Source organism: Tenrec ecaudatus, unplaced genomic scaffold, assembly GCF_050624435.1.
Source record: "Tenrec ecaudatus isolate mTenEca1 unplaced genomic scaffold, mTenEca1.hap1 Scaffold_1479, whole genome shotgun sequence".
Classification (NCBI taxonomy): Eukaryota; Metazoa; Chordata; class Mammalia; order Afrosoricida; family Tenrecidae; genus Tenrec; species Tenrec ecaudatus.
This window is the reverse complement of record NW_027457964.1, coordinates 67292-73360: the sequence shown is the minus strand read 5'-3', so window position 1 is coordinate 73360 and position 6069 is coordinate 67292. Positions and strand designations below refer to the sequence as shown.

At 42.4% G+C, this 6069-nt stretch overlaps 1 pseudogene; it reads right to left on the bottom strand.

The window, feature by feature from the left end:
* Positions 1-1192: 1192 nt before the first annotated feature.
* Positions 1193-2003, bottom strand: LOC142436079 (inositol oxygenase pseudogene; annotated as a pseudogene).
* Positions 2004-6069: the final 4066 nt, after the last annotated feature.

Here is a 6069-nt window from a genome sequence, read left to right as displayed (position 1 = left end):
CTTCATTAGTGATTGGTGGGTAAATTTGACTCTTCACTGTATTGGCAAGATTTTCTTGTATTTGCACAGATATTCCATCACAGGGAGCATTGTGGTTCAATATAGTTCTCAACATTTCCATTTGATGAGTGAACAGTCATTCCTCTTGTATTTGTCTATCCCGCGTAGTAAGCCATCTGATTATTTGATTCAATAAGCAACCACCATATTTCTGACTGTACATTTTTCTCACAGCCATCCTAATAGACCTTGGGATGCAATCATCACACACATAGGTAGCTAATGTCATTTCTTCTTTACCATGTTTCCTAACTCATAACCTCTGCTTCTGTGTTTCTGTCATTTTTAAGACATTCATTTTTGTGATGCATATGGGATTGTTTTGGATTAGGTTCATGAGGATGAAGTTATCTTTGGTATGATAATGTGGCCATTTGGAGGCCAAGATTACAGGATGCATCTGACATCAACAGCTTTACCCCAATCCACCCTTGCTAGCTTAATTTCTCTCTTCTACACAATATGAGAATAGAGGCCAGCAGACAGATAGGATTCTAGTACCCTCATATAATAACAGGCAGGAGCAAAGCATGTTCTTGGAAACCAAGACCTCTGCCCTTGGAATCTTCTAGACCCAGTGAAACTTGGATGCCAAGATTCATGAAGATCTCCAGAAATACAGGCACTCTTGACTGTTGAAAAGAGACCCATCATACTAGATCCATTCAAGGATGCCACATTGTGTCATGTAAAATGAAGTAAATCAAGCCCCATTTCATTTAGTCCTATTCCCCTCATTGCCATCCTGTAGAATAAATTTTAACTGCTCTCGAAGTCACTCAAGGTTATATATCATTGGTTTCTTCACTTCTTGTCCCTAGTTTGAGGCCCCTTCTTAGAAAAACAGAAAACTTACACCCTTGCTGGTAATTGAAAACTTTTGTAATAAAGCCTATAGTCCCCAATGATGTATAAAAATAGCTTATTGTCACTGTCAATGCTGATGAATGGCAACCATGTAGGACAGAGTATACTGCCCTTATGGGTTTCCAAGATTGTACTTTTTTTTGACACTTTAAGGTCTTTATTGATGCAAACCTGAGCACAGTCAGGTGGGTGGGGTCTATCAAGGAAGTGGGGTGGGCCAGGCCTGTCTCCATGATCACAAGGTTGTCTTGGGCATGCAGGATGGTCACCAACTGAGGACTCTGGGGAAGTACTTGCCAATGAGCCCCTGGTAATAGGGGTGCAGTATGTCCACATCAGGCAGGTCTGGGCATTTGATGTAGAGTTCAAACTTGTTGAACTCCTGAACCCGAGGTGGCATGTTCAGGGCTACACAACTGCCGGTAGTCACCACCGGTGTGCCACGCATAGAAGGAGTGGAACTAGAGGAAATTTGTTGAACTTCATCACTTGGTACATATACTCATCATGGCCCCAGTACATGAGGACATTCCCCAGGCTGCAGTGAGGCTGGTACATCCCAAGCTCAGAGGTGTATAGAGGATCCCTGAGGCCTGGATTGTCCTGGAAAGTTGAGTCGCAGAAGACCACAGAGGCCTGGGGCCAGCAGCCCACAGGATAGGTGTTTCTAACTACGGCCCACTGGGGCTCCTTGACCAGGGGCAGCAACTTCCCCAGATTATGCAGCATCCCCACCAGGTACAACCAGTCCTTGTGGGGATGTGCCCTCCGGATGCCCTCCACAGTCTGGAAGGCATGGAAGGAGGTAGGGACGTCCACATCCGGATCCGACTCATCCACCAGCTGGTCCAGCAGGTCTATGGCCTCCAGGACTGTCATCTCCTTGGAGGAGCAGATTCCGAAGTGGGCATGCTTCCCTCTGATGAAGTCCACCACCTGGTGTGTGTGCATGAGTCTATAGCTGGCAAAGACGAGGTCCAGGAGCTGGCCACAAGTGTAGTTTCAGAAGATGGCCTTCCCCTTGCCCATTCTGGGCTCCATCTTCAGCTGGCCAACCATTGTGGGTTCCGGGAACTCTTCAAGAGTATGGAGCCAGAGAGAAACAGTGTATCCCACAACAGACCTAGCCAGTCTTATGTAATCATCCAAGACTGCAATACTTAATGGGAGTAGTAAGCCCCATCTTTCTCCCCTCTAAAAAACATTGGTATCACTTTTACACTGAATGGACATTTCCATTTTGCTTCATGGGCAGTATCATGTACCTTGGGAAACACTGCCGTATGTCTCTAGGGGAGCCGACTGTTATCTCTCTGAATCGCAGAAGCTGGTGGTTTTGAAGCCTCCAGCTCATGATAAATGGAGGAATAAGTTCACACTGGAGCACAGCTCCAACACTGACATCCTTACATGCCTGCCACACTACAGATAACCTCGACGCCAGCAAGTTGATACACATAATGAAGAATTACACAAAGAGAAGATGTAAGACACACCAAGTCCCTGAATAGGTATTGAGGTGTTAAAGAGATTGAGGGTAAACAGGACACCCTAATCTGGTTACTCTGTTTATATTGAGTAGAGCAACTATATCCATATGTTCATAATGCAAAATAGAGTGACCTCAATTCACAATGGCCTCAAGGAGAGCCAAGTTTAAGGACCCAGGCCTTCAACTTCTTGGCCCCTCCAAACTTAGCTTCTCAAGACCATTTAGAGCAGTGGTTCTCAATCTTCTTAATACCATGACCATTTAATACAGTTCCCCCAACCATACAATTATTTCCATTGCTACTTTATAACTATAATTTTACTACTGTTATGAATCAGGCGACCCCTGTGAATGTGTCGTTTTACCCCCAAAGGGGTGGCAATCCACAGGGTGAGACCCACTAATGTAGACAGTTTTCATGTTACTGCATATTTCAGCTCACAGTTGCAGAGGCTGACAAGGCTCAGATTCCTGTCCTGACTCTTATCCTAAATCAAGTATATCCAGTGGCTGATGAATGCAAGATGGGAGGTAAGATGGCAGACTTCTTTCTCAAGCAAATTGAGACCGACAACTTCCAGAAACACAATTACAGGATTTTGTCTCAAGTCCCCAAACCTTCAGGTCAGATGAAGTGTCCAGGTCCAGAACAAAGCTAAAGACCATTCAGAGAATCCTTTTAAATGATAAGACCACACCCACAAGGAAGCTATCTTCCTCCTCATTGGCTGCTCACAGTAGGTCTCATCATGAAAGAGATGGCATTCTATGAACTCTTATCAACCAGGCGGATTCCATCATCATGAACCAATGCCTTAGAATCCTGACTCAGCCATCATACACAAAGTTTCAGTCATCACACCTTACTGTGATTCAAAGAATATAAAAAATTGTGAGGAATGTGTTGGAGGGTGAGAGTGAATTAAGCAATTGGTTAAGAAATGACTTTATCACCCAGATGCTCATATATGAAATCTGATTCAGTCATTGTGGATATTTATCTGTGTAGCTCATTTTCCATAGTTCAAGCTTATACCCTCTGTGCCTCTTCAAACTTATGAAAAAGAGTAGAAGTCCCACTTAGGACTTCTAAGTCCCTCTTTGGACTGGCCATCTTTCCAGGAGTGGATGACCTCATCAAGCCCCACCAATCAACTGATAGGTTTGAATATGTGGTCTCTCTAGCAGAGAAAGATAAAACTCACCTCCCTTTAAAAGTTAGAGCATTGGAAGTCCTAGAGAGGTCTTCTTAGTCCCGTGTGGTAGATGTAAGTCATTAAAGAACACAAAGACGAGTGTTTAATTTCTGCTATAGATTATGAATATACTCTGACACTTATATAATGGTCCAACAGGGAAGAGCTTATGTGGTAAACCAATAATTTGTCACAAATGTAGTTGATTCTTCATAGGTGTCACTGAGTCAGTTCTAGCTCATAGCAAACCTGTGTCTAACAAAAAGGGACATGACTCAGTCCTTTGCCATTCTGACAATGTTCTCATGTTTGAGCCCATTTTTTGCAGCTCCTGCATCAGTCCATCTCATTGAGGAGATTTCTTTATCATTCACTTGCCCTAATTTCCCCAATGTGATGTCTTTCTTTAGGGACTGGTCTCTCCTGATAACATGTGCAAAGTACATAAGCAAAATATCGCCATCTTTGCCTTTAAGGAGCACTGTAGCCATGTTTCTTCAATGGCACATTTGTTTTAACTTTTGGCAGTCCATGGTACTTTTAATGTTCTTTTGCCTTTACTATATTCTAATACGTTGATTCTTCTTCAGTCTTCCTTTGTATGCATTGAAGAATGTTCAACTTTCACATTCACTTTTCACAGGCAATTGAAAATACTAAGGCTGTACATTTATTCAATTACCTTTTCTTAATTGTGTTTTAAATATATTATCCTGGGCTGAATCAATGACACTATAAACAAAATTACCTTATGCTTCAAAGAGATGATTGATAAAGTTATCTGCCATAAAATAACAAGATGTCTCTAAGGTGAACCAGAGGTGAATAGAATAAACAGAGTAAGGGATGGATGTGGAGCTCATAATTAACCCAAGCTACATTCTAAGAACAGTTAATTCTTACAAAATTCCCTTTTGAAGGAAATACAGAAGATGTAGTTGCAAAGTGTGGTGAAGAAATTAGATGGTATCTATCAGAAACAATAGTGTCTAGAATCTTAAGTCTTGTTTTCAAACAAGCAGTGATCTAAGTGTACCATCAACTAAGCCCACATGGAAGAATAACATCAACATATGTGATCCAAGGATTGTCAATAGTAACATCCAATTCTGCAGCAGAGCATGGTATCAGAGCTCAATTTTTTTCCTAATAACCATTGTCTGTGCCTCTTTTTAAAATCATTTTATTAGGGGCTCATACAACTCTTATCAAAACCCACACGTGCATCAATTGTGTAAAGCACATTTTTACATTCATTGCCCTCAGTATTCTCAAAATATTAACTCTTCACCTAAGCCCCTGGCATCAGTCCCTCATTTATCCCCTCCCTCACCACTCCCTCATGACCCCTTGATAATTTAGAAATCACTATTTTGTCATATTTTGCACGGTCCAACGTCTCTCTTCATGCATGTTTCTGTTGTCCGTCCCCATAGGAGGAGGTTATATGTAGATCCTTATAATTGGTTCCCCCTTCCCAACCCACCCTGCCTCCACCCTCTCAGTATCACCACTCACACCACTGGTCCTGAAGGGAATAATCTACCCTGGATTCCCTGTGTTTCCAGTTCCTATTTGTAACAGTGTACACCCTCTGTTCTAGCCAGATTTGTAAGGTAGAATTGGGATCATGATAGAGTGTTTGGGGGTCTGGGGATCATTTAGGAACTATGCTCCATTGTTGCTGCACGACATCCTGTCTGGTTCATCTCCTCCCTGAGACAATGTAAGGGGTTGTCCAGTGGCCTACAAATGGGCTTTGGGTCTCCAGTCTGCACTCCTCCCCTCCCCCCCGGCATTCACAGTGATATGATTTTTTTGTTCTGATGATGCCTGATAACTGATCCCTTCAACACCTCATGATCGCACAGGTTGGTGTGCTTCTTCTATGTGGGCTTTGTTGCTTCTGAGCTAGATGGCTACTTGTTTACCTTCAAGCTTTATGACCCCAGACACTATATCTTTTGATCGCCAGGCACCATCAGTTTTCTTTACCACATATGCTTATGCACCCATTTGTCTTCAGTGATCATATCATGGAGGTGAGCACAGAATGATATGATTTTTTATTCTTTGATGACTGATAACTGATCCATTCGGCACCTCATGATCACGCAGACTGGTGTGCTTCTTCTATGTGGGCTTTGTTGCTTCTGAGCTAGATGGCTGCTTATTTACCTTCAAGCCTTTAAGACCCCAGCCGCTGTATCTTTTGATAGCTGTGCACCATCAGCTTTCTTCATCACATTCACTTATTCACCCGCTTTGTGTTCAGTGATTGTGTCGAGAGGGTGAGGATCATTGAATGTTAGTTTAATAGAACAAAATATTCTTGCATTGAGGGAGTATTTGAGTGGAGACCCAATGTCCATCTGCTACCTTAATACTAAACCTATACATATATGCACAGAGATGTATTTCCCCATTATCATATATAAATGTATATATAAATAT